The sequence below is a fragment of the Lycium ferocissimum genome, chromosome 10, assembly GCF_029784015.1.
Source record: "Lycium ferocissimum isolate CSIRO_LF1 chromosome 10, AGI_CSIRO_Lferr_CH_V1, whole genome shotgun sequence".
Classification (NCBI taxonomy): Eukaryota; Viridiplantae; Streptophyta; class Magnoliopsida; order Solanales; family Solanaceae; genus Lycium; species Lycium ferocissimum.
This window is the reverse complement of record NC_081351.1, coordinates 31,326,423-31,345,165: the sequence shown is the minus strand read 5'-3', so window position 1 is coordinate 31,345,165 and position 18,743 is coordinate 31,326,423.

Below are 18,743 nucleotides of genomic sequence, written 5' to 3'. Positions count from 1 at the left end.
CACTATGGAAGTATCTAGTGTTGTAGTCACCCTCTTGAAACCATTTGATTTGTGATTTTTGTCTAAGCATGTTGTCTTGGATACCCAACCACCTGATGTATTCAGCGTTGGCTTTGTTAATCTCTTCTCTGCTATGCTCATTACTGTCTTGAAGGTCTAACTCTTCCAATAGTTGACTTTAGTTTCCCAGGAGTTAAGTTGTTCATTGATGTCGCCCATACTAATCTTGGACCAATGGCTCAGTTTCCTTCCCACTGCTTGCAATTTGCTCTTTAGTCTCCACATAGCATTTCCTTGAACTTGGTTGTCCCATACTTCCTGCACCACAGTTAGAAAATCAGGTTGCAAGGTCCAAAGATTAAGGAATTTAAAGTACCTGATGATTTCTTGTTGGCCATTATGGCATTTCAAGAGCATTGGTCTGTGGTCGGATCCTGTTCTGGATAGGTTTCTGACATAGTTATGTTGAAAACATTGCAGCCACTGATCATTAGCACAAATTCTATCCAGTCTTTTCTAAATTCTTTTGCCCGGCCTCATGTTATTGCACCAAGTGAACTTTGGTCCTACAAAACCAATGTCAGTTAACCCACAAGCTTCCATAGAGCTAATAAAGTCCAAGCTCTTGTTTGCTCTATGGGCTCTGCCTCCAATTTTTTCCTCAGTGTCCATGATGACATTTGTTACACCTCGTAAATTTTCGCGTCGTCGTAAGCAAACTAATGTGAGTCCAGAGAGGCTATGATACCCCTAAAAGGTTAAGGAAGACTTTTAATAAGTGTTAGACAAGTATTTAAAGGTTTCGGGATCAAGCGAATCGAAGAAATTAGGTTCATTGAAAATTTGGAAAAACTTGACAGAATTTTGGACAGAAATTTTGGTCCAATTTGGGAGGGGCATTCTCCTAGAATATGAGGAGTTACGGAATCCATTGTTGACACCCAATTTTGTCCCGCCTCTCCTCCAAATGTATATTTACACTCCTCATATTTTGGCATTTTAAAAATTAATTATTTATATTTTTACTATAATTATTAGCTTTTATTAATATCGGCGTTTCATTACTCAATTTTCATCAGTTGTTATTGTTTTCATTATTATTATTATTATCTTTATTATTATTATTATTGTTATTTTTGTCGTTCGCATTAGAATCGTTTCAGCATTTTACCATCCCATGCACACGCTTCGCGTTTATTTTCGCAAAATTACATATTAGCGTTTATTTACTGTTGCTTTCAAAATACTATTGCACGGCTATTACGAAATCATATAATTTTATTTTATTATATGAGTACTACTAATTACATATTTTAGTCCGTATTAATTCAGTTCATGATCAAATCCTAAACTATTTGGGCTAAAGCTTAATTCATGAAACCAACCCACACAATGATCAACCCAGCCCACTTTTTTTTAAGTCACCAGCCCATCGAACCCGGTCCACTCCCGCGACCCGACCCGACCCGTTTCCCCTCTTCACAAAGGAACCATTAGGGTTCCTTTGTCTACAGATCCGCCGCATAACCCCCCCCCCCCCCCCCCCCCCCCCCGCCCTTTCCTTTCTCTTTCTCCTTCATCTTTCTCCTCTCCTTCTCCCTTCCCCCTTTTACATGAAAATAAACCCTAATCCCTTTCAAATCTTGAACGCCGCCAGCTCATCTAAATCGATTTTTGGCAAAGATTCGTCCGCATTTCATGTTACCAGTACTGTTTGCCCATTTCGGGTAACACATTTAATGTTGTTGTCTTTATCCTCTCCATTCAACGACTCCAACGCAGAAAAGTGAATCCTCTTTCCCCTCCCTTTTCAGAAAAGCTCAGTCTCCCTTTCACCTTCACAGATTTGTCTACACCCATTTGCGCGCAAGATTTGTGTCCTTATGCGAATGACGATACCAGCATAAATCTCTGCTTTTTCAGACATGTCTGAGCCGAATCACGTGATCACTTGAAACATTTTCAACGTTCAGATTTGAACGGACCATTTTGACTCGATTTGAATCCGATGCCAAAAGTCCCGCCCAATTTCCAGTTGTAAAACCCTAACAAATTCGCTATAAATATTGGTTTTCGAGAACAGAGAGAGGGATTTTTTTCGAGCCGCCTCAAACCCCCTTGAAAATATTAAGTTCCGATTCGCCCCAAAATACCCGAAAATATTAAGTTGCAGTTCGTGGTGATAGTTCAAAAGATCGAATCGAAATACTCAAACAATTGCTTCTTTTTCTCGCCTGTTTATTGTTGTTGCGAATCCGAGCTTAGCAAGCTCAGATTTGGTAGTCGTCGAGTGTAGATCGAAGACTCGCACCCACTTCGCTGCACCCGGTTAAGGTAAAATTTCCTCCTCTTAGTTTAGTTTTAATAATTTTAATGATGTTCGTATGTTTGTATATGTGGGATTAGTTTGCTAGATTAATCATGAATTTAGCCTATCATTAGTCTTGTAATAGAAGTCTGCTTCGATTTAGTCTACTATAGTGTCATTTAACTTCTTATGTGTTGGTCAAAATATGCTGAGCGATTAGTTTGATTAGTATATATGGAGAACATATTTTACATCAACTGACTTCAACATACTTGTTTAGGTGCAAAAGAACAATGTAATCGGACAAATACATATGTATAAAGATTAACCTAGGTCGATTTGTTTAAAGCATGGTCTGTTCATGAATTGGTTAGTTCATATAAATTCAGATAGTAGAAAATGGCTAGGTTCAGTCCGTAGTTGGTTCTGAGTTTCACTTTAAATGTATGTTAGCTCAGCTTTGTCCGTTTGTGCGTGAATGTCCGAGTGCTATTTATCAGCTTAAGCATGTCAAAAAATGTAATGTTTTACTCTTGAGTGGATAATTTGATCCCCATTGTGTCGTTTGAGTAAATACTAGCACATTACTAGCAGTTTTAAGGTGTGGCCATTACTTTCTATGTTTCAAGCTGGTTTGTATTCTTAATGTGTTTGTAGTTTATCCACCTGTGTGCAATGTACTCTATTAATTGTTGAAAGCATGTTTAGCAAGATCAAATATCAGTTTTAAGTTGGATAAAGGCAGATGTTAATGTGCATTTTGATTGAACATCTAATATTGGGATTAGACGAAGTATGTTTTCTTGTATTGTATTTGCCTGCTGATTTTTAAAAAAAAAATGAAGTTGCCCATGTGTGCATTTGCCTAAGATAGTTGATAAGAAATGTGGCTGCGAGGTTGAATATTCATTTGGAAGATCCTCAGATAGCTCAGTGTGTTCGAAGTACGCTGCCTGAATTTGTACATTAGAGTGAAAAGGGGTAGTGATGAAGACAGGCCTTTTCGCCTTCTAAAATCGCTTTTATGAGTGCAACAACTGCTTATTTGGTTTATTCTCTTTTGAGTATAGAGTTGATTTTAAATCTTTTGAATTAAGGACAAACTCTGTGTTTCTTTTTTTTTCTTTCCTTCAAAACAAGTTGAATTCGCACCTCATGACAATAGCATGTTGTCTTTAAAAGAAAAGAGTAGTTTCCAGTTTGTTAATCCTCGTCGTAGCGGGTTTAGACCTAAATTTTAATTTCAGGAGGCCTTTAAGGATCTGTAGAATGGCAAAGTGCGAAAAGGCATTTCGAATCCGGGCTTAGCTTCTCGCTGTTGTTCATAAATTTTTCAACTCCTTTATCCGCAAAATAAAATGAGTGTTTAGGCAGCTAGTCTTCGTTTCGTTATCGCAGTTGAAAATGTTACGAGTTTATGGTTTGAGTCTTCTTTGCTCGTCACAATAAGAATTTTATGAATCTTGCAAAAGGTACATGTTTCTAGTGTGGTTAACGCGTGTTTCAAAGTTTATTATAAGAAGTTAAATATGCTTTGTGTTGTCTAATACTCTATTCCCTTCTGTATCTCCTGCACTTTTTTTTTTATGTTTTGATTAGCATAGTATGCTTTAGCTTGGTTTGGTTCAATGTCACGGTAATTATGTCCCAATAAAAGCATAAATCTTTGTAACATAGTGGTTAGATGTCAGATTGATTTTTTTTCTTTTCCGTTGCAACCTTTTGCCTGCTATTGATGTGCCTGTTTGAATTTGCGTTATATCTATTTAGCCTTATTCATTTGATTATATACTAATCCTTTTCCTTTTGTTTTATGCATGATCATCGCATACGAGTCCGAAGGGACTCGTTTTCCTCCGCATTTGTCAAAAGCCCAACATGACTTCCTCTCATGTCCAGCTGACGCGCAACAAAATAAAAGATTTTCTGGGCCAAGGCCCAATAGCAAACAGATCACAGCAGCTGATCGTGGCAGTTCTAAAATGGGCTGAGCCCATTAAACTATATTTGCTCCTCTATTTTAATTTTTATGCATTTGATTTGTGGTGTATGACTAACCCTTTACTTTGTCTTGTCTTCCTGACTTAGATGAATTCTAATGCATTAGTGGGGTTAGTTTAGTGTAATGGATAGTTAATTTAAAGAAAACCCGTAATCAATTCCATAAGTTTCATTCTTTTTTATTTTTTTTTTATTTTTTTATTTTTATGCAATACATCATATTTTCTACAAGTATTATTTCAAATGACATCATTATTTTTTTATTTAAAGTCTTAGCGATATTTATAAGTCCTATTTTTAGAAATGGCATTTTAAGTTTTCTTTATATTATATTTTCTCAGGAATCTTATTTTCACTAATATTATTTTCCTTTTTAAAATTTTAACAACATTTGTGGACCATTTTAAAATTTAAGCATCATATTTACTCTTAGCTAATTAACCTAAGTTTGGCCGGATAACCAGAATTAACGGATTCTAAAGGATGCCTAACCCCTTCCCTTTAGGATAATATAGAACCCTTACTTAGAATCACAATGATTAAGCAGACCATTAACAGAGATTTAGGTAATTTTACCTTAGTTAATAATTAGGTGTCCTAATTCACCTTTAAAATCAATTAGGTGGCGACTCCTTAAAATCAAATTAATAGGAATCACCAATATGTCATACTCCTAATTTTGATCCCGGTTAAAATGGGGTGACATCCATAGCATATGTAAATTGAAGTTCGCCGAGTCTTTCCAATGCAACCCATGATCGCATTTCGTGAAGTACTTGAGAAAGTACGCCTACAATAAAGTACGTCCCGTACTTTTTTGGCGTATTTTAGTTAAAATTTTTGCCCCCAAAGTACGGGATGAACAGTATCACGCACTTTGAAGTACGTGATGAACAGTAACATGTACTATTCCCGAGATTTCCAGAAATTTGAGGCGGTGGAATTTTTTTCCCAAGCTTTTAAATACCCATTTCCACCACTTGGGCCTCATTTTTCACCCAAAATCAATCCCTAATTTCTGTCTAAGCTCCCTTTAACACCCATAAACGCACCAAATCATTCCAAATCAAATCAAGAGAAGATCAACCTTGAAAACCTAGTTTAATTTATGGAAGTCGTTGCTTTCACTGAGTCGGATTAAGTATCGAGCAAGTTGTGTGAGTTGAAATTCTTCAAATACATGGTATGTTCTTCATCTCATCTCTTGGTTAAGTGGATGTGAAGGTTTAGCAAGTCTTAAAAGTGGAAAGAGTTATAGGAAAAGTTCAAATATGAATATTGATGATATTTTGAGTGTAAATTAACTTGAGATATAATTGTTAGCATATTATGAGTATAATCTTGTTAAGGCGGGGGTAGTAATGATGTTGAGAAAGTGTTGTATACAAGAGTACAAGGGGTTGTACCGAATTTGTTGTTATGGATTGTTTATGAAAAGAAGTTTTATACGGAATTGAGTATAATTTGAATATAATCTTTTGATCATGGAATTGTTGATATTGTGATTTTAGGAGTTGTTTATCATATGGAGGAAGTTGTTGGAACAAATGAAATGCTGCTCAATTTTCGTTAGCTCATTTATTAATTGAGTTTGACCATATGAGCGTTTCAATCACTTACTTTTAGTGCGGATCATCTTGAATGTAGATTACAAGCTTGGAAGGACGAGCCGTCGAGTAGTTAAGGAGACGATAAGGTATGTTAAGGCTAGTCCCCTTTTTTCAAAGACATGACTCCTATTCTCTGATTTCTTTTCTATGTTCCATGACCTTCTTACATTCCAAAGTTGAAAGTCTAGGATTATTAAGAGTCTCTTATGAGCTAGAGACAAGATATGTTCCATGACAATGATGATGATAATGATGCTATGATGGGCTTGATATTCTTATCTTTATGATTTCATTGATGTTACTTCTTGTTGTTATCTCACCTCATGATAATAGTTCCTTCAAGGTGATACATAGTGATAATGAATATTCCATAATACAATCGGAGGTCAATGACCTTACGTCACTCTGATATGATTGCAGCTTTGATTGGGCAAATGCTTTTGTGGATCATTACAAGTTTCATGCGAGATCGTCCCGATGCATCAATTACAAAATTAAAGAAGTTAAGTTAACCGAATCATTTCGAGAATATGCTATACGGTGGAGGGAAGAATCATCTAGGGTACACCCACCCATGGAGGAAACAAATGGTTACTTTCATTCAAAGCGCCAGAGCCGCAGTATTATGAACGTTTGGTGACAATGAGTGAAAAGCTTTGCAAAGTGATCAAAGTCAGGACATGATCGAAGACGGTATTAAGACAGGAGAATAACAAGTCTAGCGATTGCAGCCTACTAGTAAGGCCATACAAACCGGCACTTTTAAATGGAAAGAAAAAAGAAAAAGAAGCGATAGCGTAATGGCTCGGGAAACACCTCATACCACCATTAACAACCTCCACGATACCGCCTAACGCTCCCCACCCACAATATTTTCAATATCCATCGCATCCATACAACCAAGTTTTGTCATCTTACCAACCTCAATCACCACAAATTTCCTACCCGTCTACCACACACAACCAACGTACCGACCTCCACGACCACCAACATACCAGTGCTCCACCATCACACTCTCATCATCCAAACAATGCATCCGCACTCGCCCAAATAGACCTTTTCGTAATTTTACACCGCTAAGAGAGCCGTTAAGCGTTGTTTTTGAAAGATCCGCAAGCTTCAGCTTATTATATCCCGTGGAAGGTAGAATCCATCCACCGCCCCGAAGTTTTGATCCTACTAAAACGTGCGCATATCATTCTGGGTAAAAGGCCATGCTACCGATCGTTGTTACGCATTGAAACATAAGGTCAAGATCTTATTGAAGCAAAACAGATCATGGTCAAACAACCGACACCAAATGTGGATAACAACCCACTTCCGACACATGACGAGGCTTCGATAAACATGATTGAACAGACGAAAATGACGATGACCCGCCAAATTTATAGGCTCGTGAATAGCGTGGAAGATCACGATCTTATAGCCGTTGTTTCTCCGACTACATAGTGGTAAGAGGTCTGTGTGCCCGTCGAGACAGAGCTTCATCAACACCTCGTGGAGATAGCTCAAGCGCCAAATCGCCAAGCGTACTTAATACCAAAGCCGTACCATGGAATTATCAACAAGTCGCGATGGAATGTCGAGGAAAGAACGATCACCGACAAGATTAAGACGTCGTAACGACAAGGTCCTGGGGTGTTATACCCCGGAAGAAGCCAGCTAGGTTGAGGCAAACCAAAGAGTGTCGCGCTCCAAAAGGGCTGTGACGGAAGCCGAGGCCGAAGGATTTTCGGGAAGATTACGCGTTGAATACTCCAAGGATCGCTTGAAAAGACTAATGCTCGTATTCCTATCCTTTCTTTGCTTTTGAGTTCGGATGTACACGTAAACGCACTCTTGAAGATTTTAAGTGAAGCATGTGTTCCGACACACACCGAAACAACCAGCGAGACATTAGCCGAATGATCGGGCACGCGTCGATGGGTCATCGAATCGCCCTTCGGAGCACGACGAAATCGCTCCGTAGGATATAGTCACAACAAAGCGCTCCATAACTCGTCAAATGTCGTAATACGTTTGTGTCAAAGTGTTGATTGCGGAGGCCTGGGTTTAACATTTGCCCGCTGGCCGAGTCCGAAGAAGACCGGACATAATACTAGCGAGCTTAAAAACAAGTGATATGAATATTCGAGCATTTTATTGCAGGCTTCTGGCGTCCTATTAGAGAAATAGAACTAAACGTGTTGATTGGACCGGCTTGAGTTCATTATGGATTTTTAAGTACTTGATATCCCCACGACACACAACACGTTGTTGTGAAGGCCGGATCCATCTCTGGCCGGGAGCCGCGCCATCTACTTTGCATCGTACTATCAAATTGAGTGGAATCAACAAAAATCTACAAGAAACATGACTTATTGTGGCGACATTTAGTGGCGACCTTATTTATTGCTACATAAGTGACATATCTAGTGGCGACACACATTGTTGCTACAGAAACTAAATTTTTAGTGGCGACTTTTCTTAGGTCGCCACTAATATATGTCACTAATTCTGAAATTCTAGTTCCCGCTACCGCTAAAAATTTGGCTCCAAATATTTAGTGGCGACTTGTAAATAGTTGCCACTAAATACCAATTTGTGGCAACCAGGTCGCCTCTAATAATCCAATTAATTTAATTTTAAAATAAAAAGAAAATAGAAGCAAATTATTCATTAAAAGAACAGAGAAAGCTTATACGCATTCAGTCCTCCATTTCTCTAGAAAAAAAACTTTTCTCCATTTCTCTATGCTCATACCACAAAATTTCTTCAAATCTCCCAATTCTCTATGCTCTTTCCATAAAATGTGAGCCATATTTTGGAGACCCAAAAAATCTAGCTAGAAATTGTGACTCCATCAGGTATGTTTTTCGTTTTGGTCATATAATTTTTTGGATTTTATCTCTAATTTATTTAACCCATTTGATAATTTATAGGAATCTGAGTTCTTTAAAGTTGAAGGAGGAAGGAAGAGAGTTCAAAGTCTGAATATTCACTGTAAGGGTAACCCGTTTGAAGGTTTTGAAGGTTTGAAGCTTGAAATCACTTTGAGGGTAAGTTGTTCATGTTTATCGACTCTCATCACTAATTTTTGCTTTTTGTATTTTGTCGATTCTTGGTCTTGATAGTAGTTTTTGTGTTATCCCATAACTGAAAGTTTCTTTTTGAAATTTTAGACCTTTTGATGTTGTTATTGTGATTTCATGTCCATATTACATTGGGTAGCTTGAATTGGGTGATTTATGCAGAGAAAAGGGGTTAATTTAGGTTAAATTTACTTGATTTTGAAGTATTGAGTACATTTTTTCTTGAAAGAGAGATGGGTAAAGCTAATTCAGTGATTTATACAGCGAAAATAGCTTAATTTAGGTTAAATTTACATGGGTTTTGAAGTATTGAGTACGTTTTTTCTTGAAAGAGAGATGGGTAAAGCTAATTTAGTGATTTAAAGGTGAATCTTGAAACAAAGAATCAAACACCTAATGTGAGTATGTGAATTCTTGATTGTTGTTTATTAAAATTATGATTTTGGTTGAACTAATACCACCTGATGTGAGCCTTGTTATGAATAATGATTTTGCTTGAGTTTGGTTGTTAAGAATTCTGTCTTTCCCTTTATTTGGTCATGCTAAAAACTTCAAGATTCCAGCTTTGTTTCCTTCAGAAAAAATGCAAAGTGAGTTAAACGTAGAATCTTGGATGAAATTTGGATTTTTTTGCTTCACTTGTAGCTTGGATTTTTTGTTGGTTGGATGATTGATTGAGTTTGGTTAGTAAAGTTTATGTCTTTTGTGGTTTCTGACATTTTTGTGGCCATTTCTGTTTTGTGAGGAAAGATGGGAATAGCAGTATATGACTTCTTATTTTTTGTTGTTATGAATAATGATTTTGCTTAGTTTGATTGTTAAGAATTATATCTTTCCCTTTATTGGTCATGCTCAAAACTTCAAGATTCTTGCTAAGGTGAGTTAAAGGTTGATTTTTTGCTCCAACTATACCCATCTCTCTTTCAAGATGGTGTAATTCTCCATTACATATTTAAGGATAGAAATTGCTTAGTCCTTAGTTCTGATTTTGGACATGAATTTTACAGGTGATTCACTGTTTGAACGGATAAGTTAAATCAGATTTATCTTTAAATCTAGTTGAATCGGTTGTGTGTATTCTGTTATCCTTGATATTAATCAATCTCAATCTAATCTTAGATTGAGATTCAGCTATGTGTAACAAATTTTTTATACTATCAGGTAATTTTGACCTCCTACAGCAGGTTACCAACTTTTCCACCTTTTTTTTCTTTTTCTAAAATTCAACTGCTCCTCCGTTACTCTGCTCTCTCAAATCATGCTATCTGTCAGCCATTTTCTCTGGCTTTCTATCCCGTCAGCTTCTTTTTTCTCCTTTAGACCCTCCATCCCTGCTATCTATTTCAACAGAATATGATTTTTGGGTAATACTAAAGAGATCAGCCCCTGTAAATTGTAATAATGAAATAGATAACACAAACTTTCAAAAACAATCTAAAAGGTTTTTAAATATTGTGGTAAAGGTATATTTTCAAACCATAAAGAAATTTAGTGCAAGAGTGATGCTTAATCAAGACAAATTTCATATGTCTAATGTTCGATGTAGCTAAGCCTGAGGTGAGTATATTGCCTGTTGAGTTTTATTATATTTTAGGGCCTTCATGTTACTGGATTCATTTGTCAATTTTATTATGGTCAAAAAAATTAAGATATCTACAGTTTTAAGTTAGAACTAGCAGGATCTTTGAAAAATTGTAGTTCGTGCGTGTTCTAAAAACTCGAATTGCTTAGGAAGAATAGTCTCTCAAGAGATGTGACTGAAATTACTGCTTCAGTTTACAAGATCATCTAAGATTTGAATCGTGCTTGTGAATTCATATTGCTTATATATTGTATATGAAAATATTCTCATCTGAGATTGAATTTGCATTTCCAGTTGAGGGGTTGAAGAATTTGACGAGGATGTCGATAGAAATCCATGAAAATTGTTAGACTTTAGTAAATAAAGCTGGAAAAGGAAAAACTTTTGGCTAACAGTAAACTTGAAAATAAATTTGGCGACCAGTAAAACTAGAAAATAATTTAGGTAACCAGGATAGTGCACAAACTTAAACTCATTCTAAAATGTGTTAAGTTCTGGGACACACTTTCAGTTTTTTTTTTTTTGTCATAAAAAAACTACTTTTCTGCTGCTTTATTTGTATAACTAGTAAGTTCATCCTTTATGTATGTAGCTACTAAATTTTTCTGTTGATTTATGTATATAGCTAAGTTTTGTCATAAATAGAATTAATCCACCAAGTTCTTAAATAGTATAATATTCTTCTGCTCCTTTAAGCATATAACTCTGATTAAATGAAAGTTTGTTATGAAATGTGCTAGTTTAGAAATTTGGGGGATGAAACTAGTATGTGTATTGTATTGCACTAGATAATTTGAACTAACTAATGATGAAAATGCAAACATTGATAGCCTAGTCAAAATACAGAAAGATATTAAACACTTTCTGAATAGTCACTAGAGTTCATACTTTGCAAAATGCTAATTCATAATTGTGTGATATTTTTTTTTTCTCTTTTGATTTTGGGATTACAGTACATATTATGGTTTAAAGCAAGTGACAGTGAACTTCTTACATGTTTGAGCTCGGGTATTACCATTATCTATAAGATGCTTAGTTTATCTTTTAATTTCTTGTAGCAAGTCAACTATTAAGAATTCAAGCATTTGTGATTTGAATATTCTTCATAAGTTATAGTAATCACAACTATTCTTGTTATAATGATAATGCACCTCTCATTTAAAGTATGTTTTAGTTATAAATATATTAATTTTTTTAAATATGAAGGTTCATATGCACTCACTAATGCTGATGCATCTTCGTATCCTTTTCCACTGTTTATCATTATGAAAAATCTAATTAATTAATCTGTTCCTTTTTTCTTGAAAAATAGGATGGATAAAAGTTGGTTGAATTTTAGGAATAGAGTTGACCAAAGGTATAGAGATGGAGTAGAAGGATTTCTTAATTGGGCATTTAGTCAACCCGGGCTATGTGCGTGGTTTTGGATATGGAAAGAAGCCTCCCATAAAGACTCAAATGCAGCAAGCGAACATAGAGGCCAGCGTATCTTCTGCAATGGAAATTATGTGGCAAGAGATGCAAGCCGATATGGACCGAAAGTTGCAAGAAGAACTTAACCGGAAGTTGCAAGAAGAACATGAACAAATGGCTATAGACTTAAAAAGGGATATGGAACAAGATTTGCAAAACAAATTGAAAGAGGAGCGTGCACACATGAAAGGAGAATTTGACAAGATGTTCCAAGAACAAATAGCTGCTTTCATCACTAGAATGCAACAGGTACTTGCTCTTGCTCTTGCTATTGGGGAGTATTTTTATTAATCAACAACTTTGATTTGCTCTATGGTATTTTAGTGTGATTTGCTGAGCAGTAATGATTCAAATATGCAGTTTTTTTACGTCTATGTTGTTGTTGGAGATAGCATCAGTATTTCACTGATGTTTGGAACTCTTCTTTTTTCTTTACTGCTTTGAAATTCACAACACAATGAAATAGTAAAAAATAGGCCAAATACCTATATGCCCCCTAAACTTGACATGATTTTCCATTTAGGCGCCTTAACAGAGGATGTTTTCTATTAGACACTCAAACTACCATCAAAATGTGTCTATTGAACACTAAAAACTTAGTCCCAAACAAAAGATCAGTGTTTGAAGCTCAAATGCTGCTTATATGGCTGAATAACCAATTAAAAAAAGCCACATCAATTAAAAATAATCCACCTTGGAGTGACTAATTCCACACAACTAGACTCACTAGCTTCCTCTCTCCTTGGCTCTTCTTCTCCCCTACCATTGTTCCAGCAAAGAAGTAGTGCCCCTCATATTGTATTTGCCCCTTTTCTCCTTCTCTAGTTGCCACATTCTTCAAGGAAGGGAATAGGATTGTTTTACTCCTCTTTTTTTTTTTTTTTGGTGATATACTCCTTAAGTCAAGGATTCTAGATGTAACTTTGCATTTGACATTTATTCGTAATATGTACTCAGATTAATTTGATTTCGAAAAAGTTACTGGTTTATTATTATTATTAACTATAAATGGCTTCTTTGCTTCCGAAAACCTTATTTTTTTTATATAATTATGATATTATCTTCCGCTCTATGTTATTCGACAAGGATTAGAGAAAGGAAAATTAAAATCTGTTGATTTAGTCCTTTCAAAAGAGTAGAAATATTTCAGTCCTCATTGTCTAGTAAGGATACTGAAAGAACGAAAAAAGTATATTGATTTTATCTTTTTCTGAAAAAAAAATTATTAGTTGTGTAGTGATAAACTTTTCAAATTCATGAATTTGGGTCTTTCAAGTGAGGAACAGAGAAAAATACATAACAAATGAGAAAAGACAAAGGAAAACAAATTCTCTGCTGTCTTATTTGAGATGAAACACATTGGTTTGACGGAATGGTAGTAACTTGCTGGACAGAAAAGGGGCACCAAATTGGAGAGGATTGAGTTTGGCAACATTATTTTTTTGTTTGCTTTAAGAAGATGAAGTTGAGGGACAAAATAATCAGAAAAAGAAAAGTTTAGGTCAACTGATCCATATTACCTTACCTGCTCAAATATGAGTGAGTAACACAAGACTTGCCATGTTAGCTTTTTGTGTCCAGTAGACACTTTGATGATTGTTTGAGTGTCTAATAGGAAACATCCTCAGTTCAGGTGTCAAAATGGAAATTCATGACAAGTTTAGGGGGCTGTGCATGTACTTGGCCTAAAAAATAGCATGAAAATAAAAGTAGCTCTGAAATTCACACCCATAGAAGTTAGACCATTTTAAAAAAAAAAATTAGATTTGTGATTTGAAGTTTAAAATCACTTTGTACCAAAATTTATAGTCTTGTGGTATCAGTACCTTCTTGCCTACATTGGTTGTAAGCTAAAAATATAGAAATGTTGCATCTATGATTGATGATGGCTAGCTAAAAATACTGCAATGCTGAAGTTCTGATGCAGCTAGAAATATAGCTATTTTTAGTGATTTATGAAGTTTGCATATGTTAATTGAATTAGTAGTTGTCAGTGGTGTTAAAAGCTTGTGTAGTTGGTATTAAGATTAATGGCTGCTAGCAAGTAGTATAAGTGGTATCGTTACTTTATCATTGTAAAAAAAAAAAAGTATCAGTGGCATCGTGTTCAACTATGATTGTTGGCTGAAGCTTGCCTGTTAGGAATTTTTTTTTGGCAACTATCAGTATATTTACCAAAGTGGGAATTTTGTAAAGCTCAAAATTGCAGTTTGGATAAGAGCCCCAAACTTGCATTAAAAATAGCAAAATGACTAGTTGCATCTGCAGAAACTTCATGAAAAGCTTCTGCTTGAACAAAAGCAACTTCCCTCATTTCTTCTCTAGTTTCAATCATTCTTCTCACTTTCCATCCATTCTCATCATTCACAAAACACTCCACTTCATATTTTCCTCTTTGTTTTCCCAACTTGATCAACCCCACTTCTTCTTCCCTTGTTATTAATGAAACTGGAAAAGAACTTCTAGAACATTGTGGAATTTGCAATCTCTTTTTACAAGTTCCTCTACTTCTATTAATAGAAACTGTGTATGGTTCAAAGCCTCTACATTTTCAAGAAATATCTTTCTTTAATGTTGTTGAAATACTCTGAAAGTTTGGTTGCCATTGACATTGTTGCACCATTTTTTTCTTCTTCTCAATATTTCATAACAATGAAAAGAGATAGAGAAGAAAAAACTTATCCTTGTGGGGTTCGGTTATTTCAGTTGGGATTTCTCTATGGTTTTGTAAATTGTAATTTTGTGGTTGATTGGTGGTTCTCTTTTTTTACTTTTCACATACTTCCTGGAACTATTATGTCATTGACTTTTTAAATCTTATGTTCTCTATGTGACCCTTTTTAGTATTAGCATTGGATTATGATAATTTTCAAACTGATCATATATTTTTTTTAATAACAGGGACGAGGTTCTTAAACAATGGGGCAAACCAAAGAAAAGTTTGAAGGCGTGCAATAGAAGTTTTTGGTCATATATAATATGCATAAAATTGAAGTTTTTGATCATATGTAATATGCATACAATGGAAGTGTTTGATGATATGTAATATACATACGTTCGAAGTTTTTGCTTTTTTGGGTCATATGTATATGCATATAATGAACTGAAGTACTATGTCCATAGTATATCTGTAGTTGACTTTTAAGTAATGAAAGTATATATAATGTTCGGCTTGGAAATGCTTTTTACTTTGTTATGCTACTGGATGTTTTTAGTAGCTATATATTAGTTTCAGAGAATTCAATTCTCAATAGTAAATCTAATGATTTAATAGTTTTTGTAGCCAATTTTATTGTTGCTAAAAGTTGTTATTCAGCAGCAAGATAAATGTTGCCACAGATGTTATAGTAGTTTTGTGGCGATTTCTGTTGCTACTAAAGTTAGTTTTAGTAGCAACATGAAAGTTGCTACAGATGTTATAGTAGTTTTTGTGGCGATTTCTGTTTAATTTTTTGTAATGCTGTCGCCACTAAAGGTTTTATTTTAGTGGCGACTACGCAATATAGATGAAAATATTTTTTTGTTGTTTACTTTTACAAATAGTATATTGGTTTTGTGACGACAAGAGTTGCTACTAATAGAAACATGTATTAAAATCACCACCAACACACCAAGGACTATTAATTCTCCTAAAGAGATTTATGAGACTGTCCCATAAATCTCTTCTTTCATTGGAGGTACATTTGGCATACACAATGGTAACATAAAGAACCTCGTTACTGGAGGTGTTAGTTATCTCAAAGGTAATTTGTTGATCATCATTATCAAACATAATTGCTTGAACATGATTTTTCCCAAAACACCAAATTTGACCATTATTATTAGAAAGACATTGATGGTGACCTAGGAACCTTTTATATCCTTCAATCTTGTTGCTATTTATAAAAGGTTCAAAGATTGCCACAAAATCATTTTTATTAATATAAGAAAGTCTTTTTAGCCTGTGAATGGCTTTTTTGGATCTTACCCCTCTAATATTCCAAATGATAGCCCTGATCATGGAGAGTTAGAATTTTTGTTACCATTTTTTTTTCCCCTTCCCATAGTGATCCAGGGAGTTGTTGGTTTTACTCTTCCTCCCTTTGTTCCTGTTCTTGGTTTTACCTTTACTGGCTGATAGTTGGCCTTTGTTAGTGCCACTGATCTCCTGTTTCTGTGATACGTCGTTCGAACTTTTTGGGTCCTGCTTGCTATCTTCTTCTTTGGATTTCTCTTTCTCTTGTTGATCCTCAAGGTTGATATTCGAGTCTTCGGATTCTAGGGACATATTCTCCTCTACTGAAGTACTTTTGTCATTCTTACCTTGACCAGCTGGTGCAGCGACAGCAGCAGCATTCCAGTCCAAGTCAACAGTCAAATGTACCAGTTCCAAATTCCTATCCTCAGTGTTTGCGCTAACTGGTTCATTAGGTGCCTTTATCATATGCATCTTGTCCATACTTAAGACTCTATCACTTAAATCACAAGCAAATAGCAGTCGAGGGAGGCAGGAGAGAATAGAGCGTGAAAAGGCGAGACCGATAAGAAGAGAGATTAGGTTGTCCGGCAGGAGGTCAGCCAAACGTTTTGCTCCTAACGACCGAGTTTTATGTTGTTGTGCGTGTGCATCTGTCTTTATGTTGCCAGTTATGTAATATTATCTTGGCGTGATTTAGTTAAAGTTTTATTTTTGAATAAAGTATATTGCGATCAGTCATTATTTTGAGTTCGAATATACACACGATATTATTGGTAAAAGTTCATGTATTTGATAATTAGATCTAATTTTTGAGTTCGATAGATCAATTTGGATCGAGTTGAATTATAACAATTGCAATCGTTGCTTTGTAATCTTCCAAACATCATGAAGATCAGTCATTCCTGCATTGAATTTTACTTGTCTTGCTCTATCTGACTATTTTCCTAATATCGTATCGTGGTTGTTTAGTTTCAAATATAGAATTCTAATAGCAACAATGCAGCAAGTGCAAGAACTGGAAAAAATGGCTCGAATTATAGCGATTTGATACCTAATTACCTTGGTATGAGAAGTTGATTATGTAGGTTGACAATCTTTCCTGTTGTTTCAGTCGGGCCAAATAATTGGTTAGTAGTACGGAGGAATTATGTTTCGTGAAATTGATAGAAGTATAGTCTTTGTGAAAGGCATATATTTTACTGTTCGTCACGATCAAGTTCCCAATTTTGTTTGCTAACCCAAAAAAAAAATGCTGAAAAGATTATTATTTTTTCAGGCTATGGCTTTTATGTTGATGCCCAAAGTACCGCTTATGATTCTCTTCTAAAGGAAGAGTTTCATGGGAATGGCTAGAGATAATTACCACTGACCGATTGGATTTATTTAGATTCTTAGAGTCTATATATCTAAGAATTTTCAATCATAGGGAGGAATTTTGAAGAAGATATATATGGTGAAAAGTCCAGGCATGAAATTCTCTAGAGGAAGATTAAAGGACATCCGAATATGCATAATTTATCATTTTAGACATAATTAATATAAAGTTCATATAAAATTAGAATTAAACATATCAATAAAATATTATACAAAATCTCATTTTAATTTTTTTTTTTGATAGAAAATAATGTTACAAAATATAAATGAATATTTAATATTTCAACGGCACTTTTGCACGAAATATCAAATTTTATCAAATTAGTGAATAACCAAATCAAAACGATTATCATAACTTAATCTTGGGAGTACAATATTACTTAATAATATTGAAATTGTGTATGTACGTGATTACTGAAAAGGAATACATGCATTTTATCTTATATACCTCGGCCAAAAAGAAACAAAGAAACAACTTTTAAGAAGCAAAATGGATGACGAAAGCAGTTGAATGAAGATCTTATCTAGGAATGTAATTCCACGTACTACTATTAATAATATTTTTTTTTTATTTCGTTGGACTACCAACCAAATAGATTGATTGTAAATTTTAATTTTTTTTTTTTTTTTGTATAAATACTCGCTGATAAAAAAAATTTGGCGAATTTAATTTTTTTTTTTTGATTTAAGAGCTTTAAAAGGGAATAAACAAATCGGGTTTCATACAAAAACGAAATATGAAAATATAATTTTTTTATATTTTTTCAATCATAGAGGAATTTTGAAGATATATTTGAAAAGTCCAGCATGAAATTGAGGTAAAAAGGGGCGTGGAGTCGAATTATTTTTTTATTTTTTTTTTTTTTTTTTATTATTGGGTATTTCGACTACCATGACTAAATAGGATAATTTTTTTTTTTTTTTGGTATTTCATTGGTAGTCCAATGAAATGGGATAAATTTTTTTTTTTTTTTTTTTTTTTTTTTTTTTTTAATTCGTTCATAAAAAACGAAATAAATTTTTTTTTGTTATTTCGTTGGTATATGAAATAGGATAATAGCATAAAACATTTTTTTTTATTTCCCATTTTTCTCCCACGTCTTACAAAATATTTTCTCCCCAATGTTTTAAAAGCATATATTTTGAAATAAATATTTTAACACATGCAATAATTAATAAATCAATAAATCTTTTCTTTAACCAACACTTAGTGTTTTTTTCATACTTTACCAACGATTAGTCGGTGTCAAGACTAAACGTCAATATTTTATATAGAACCTAATATTTTTTTTCGCGTACTATAATGTAGGCTCAATACATCAAGGATACGTAAACGTTCGGATCGTTTTTAGGGGTTGAAAAGGTA